At 44.4% G+C, this 3,001-nt stretch overlaps 1 non-coding gene across 1 annotated transcript; it reads right to left on the bottom strand.

Moving 5' to 3' along the window:
- Positions 1-665: 665 nt before the first annotated feature.
- On the bottom strand, positions 666-739 carry trnan-auu (transfer RNA asparagine (anticodon AUU)). The gene has a single exon. It is a non-coding gene; the product is annotated as a tRNA-Asn (tRNA).
- Positions 740-3,001: the final 2,262 nt, after the last annotated feature.

Raw genomic sequence — 3,001 nt, 5'->3', positions numbered from 1 at the left:
GCGAATGGATCTGTCTAGGCCTATGAAATTAACTTTCTGAATCTGTGAATGGAGCTGTCTCGGTCTGTGAGTTGACCTTTCTGAGTCTGTGAATGGAGCCGTCTGTGTTTGTGAATGGGACTGTCTGGGTCTGTGAAAAGAGTTGTCTGCGTCTTTGAATTGAGATTTCTGGGAGTGTAATAAATTCTGTCAGAGTCTGTGAAATGTACTGCTTGGGTCTCTATATGGTGCTCTCTGGGTATGTGAGTGGAGCTGTCTGGGTCCGTGAATGGAGCTGTCTGGGTCTGTATAATTAGCTGTCTGTGTCTTTGAATTGAGATGTCTGCGTCTGTGAATGGAACAGTCTGAGTCTGTGAAGTGACCTTTCTGAATCTGTGAATGGAGCAGTTTGCGTTTGTGAATGGAGCTGTCTGGGTCTCTGATAAGTGTTGTCTCTGCCTTTGAATTGATCTTTCTGGGTCTGTGAATGGACCTGTCTCAGACGCCTTATCCATTAGGCCACGCGGTCACTAGCAGGAGTTTGCAGCTCAGGTGACATCTGTGGACAAAGAAATACAGGGTCAACCTTCCAGTTCCTTGAGCTCTCTGCAGAACTAAGTATTTCAGCTCCAATCTTTTCAGCAAATAGCAAAATTAAGAAACTACCCACACCATCAAAAAGTAAATGGCCGGTACGGAGATCGAACCCGTGACCTTTGCGTTAATAGCACCACGCTCTAACCTACTGAGCTAACCGGCCTGACTTCGCTCCTTTCGCTGTTAAATTCAATTTATGTTGGTTTTTGTTTTTTGTCAGTTGACTTCGAAGGCTGTAAAAGAAAGACTCGGATTTCTACAGCGCCTTTCACCTCAGGACGTCTCAAAGCACTTTACAGCCAATGAAGTTGTAGTCACTGTTGTAATGTAGGAAAAACAGCAGCACCCAATTTGTGCACAGCAAGCTCCCACAATATGATAATCGAGGATAACCTGTTTTAGTGATGGTGATTTGCGGATAAATATTGGCTACAGGACAACGGGGTAAACCTCACCACACGCTGCTCTTCTTGCAATAGTGCCATGGGATCTTGGGATCATGGGATGCTCCGATAGTTCAACAATCTGTCTATCTCAGCCATGAATATAATCAATGATTCAGGCTCCACAGCTCTCTGGGGTAGATAATTCCAAAGATTCACAACCCCCTGAGAGAAGAAATTCCTCCTCATCTGCGTCTTAAATGGAGAAACCCTTATTCTGAAACTATGCCACCTGATTCTAGATTCCCCCATGAGGGAAAACAGCCTCTCAGCATCTACCCTGTCAAGCCCCCTCAGAATCTGATATGTTCCAATAAGATCACCTCTCATTCTTCTAACCCCCAATGAGTATAGGCCCAACCTGCTCAACCTTTCCTCATAAGACAATCCCTTCATCCCAGGGATCAACCTAGAGAACCTTCTCTGAGCTGTCTCCAATGCAAGTATATCCCTCCTTAAATAAGGAGAACAAAAATGTATGCAGTACTCTAGGCGTGGCCTCACCTGTACAGTTGTAGCAAGACTTCCCTACTTTTATACTCCATGCCCCTTGCAATAAAGGCCAACATTCCATTTGCCTACTTAATTACTGCATGCTAACTTTTTGTGTTTCATGTACGAGGACACCCAGATCCCTCTTAACCGCAGCATTCTGTAGTCTCTCTCCATTTTAATAATATTTTGCTTTTCTATTCCCTCCACGGCCTCGCCCCTCCCTATCTCTGTAATCTCCTTCAGCCCCACAACCTTCTGAGATATCTGCACTCCTCTAATTCTGCCCTCTTGAGCATCCCTGATTATAATCGCTCAACCTTTCTGTTGCCCTATGCTTTGGAATTCCCTGCCTAAACCTGTCCAACACTCTTTCCTCCTTTAAGACGCTCCTTATAACCTATCTCTTTGACCAAGCTTTTGGTCACCTGCCCTAATTTCTCCTTATGTGGATAGTTGTCAAATGTTTTGTCTGAAAACACTCCTGTGCAGCGCCTTATGACGTTTTATTACGTTAAAGGTGCTATATAAATGCAAGTTGTTGTTGGTAATGGTGGTGGCGGATTCGGTGATGGTCATGCTGTTGAATGTGAAGGGGCGGTGGTTAGACTTTCGCTTGTTGGAGCTGGCCATTGCCTGGCACTTGTGTTGGCTGTTGTCATGTGTGGCACACAGTGACATATGTACAGTATTTGCCGATCGGATAGTGCATGATTGACAACTGCAGGTTATATGCTGAAAGATTAATGCAGGAAATTGTCAGCTAGAGTCTCGAAAATATAAGCTTATACACATAAGTAAAACCCAATGGCCGGTTAGCTCAGTTGGTTAGAGCATGGTGCTAATAACGCCAAGGTCGTGGGTTTGATCCCCGTACGGGCCATTTGATTTTTGGTAGAGAGGGTAGTTTCTTGATTTTGTTATTTGTTGAAAAGTTTGGATGGAAACTCACACGGGACCTGCAATACTTTGAAGCAAAGCTGGAAATCCTGAGTTCTGACCTGCGGAGCGTTTCCAACATTAAATGAACAATTCCAGATCCATCGGGATTTCTCGTATTTCAATCAGTGAACGGTTCACAGCTGCTGTTTGGTTTGGAGTGCAAAGAATAGAACTGAAATAAATACAATCCCGGGGTTTAATCACTCATTATTAACATACCGCCAGAAACAGACCGTTCGGTCCAACCAGTCCATGCCGCCGTTTATGCTTCACTCGAGCCTCCTCCCGACTTTCCTCATCTAAATCTATCAGCATAACCCTCTATTCACTTCTCCCTCATTTGCTTACCTAGCCTCCCCTTAAATGCATCTATATTATTCACCGCAACCACTCCCTGTTGTAGCGAGTTCCACATTCTCACCACTCTCTGGGTAAAGAAGTTTCTGCTGAATTCCCGATTGGATTTATTGCTGACTATATTACATTGATGGCCTCTAGTTATGCTCTTCCCCACAAGTGGAAACATTCTCTCTATATTCACTCTGTAA

The sequence above is a fragment of the Somniosus microcephalus genome, unplaced genomic scaffold (assembly GCF_052327205.1).
Source record: "Somniosus microcephalus isolate GS21.2 unplaced genomic scaffold, FLI_Smic_1.0 unresolved_chr8, whole genome shotgun sequence".
Lineage (NCBI taxonomy): Eukaryota > Metazoa > Chordata > Chondrichthyes > Squaliformes > Somniosidae > Somniosus > Somniosus microcephalus.
This window is presented reverse-complemented; position numbering and strand designations above follow the sequence as displayed.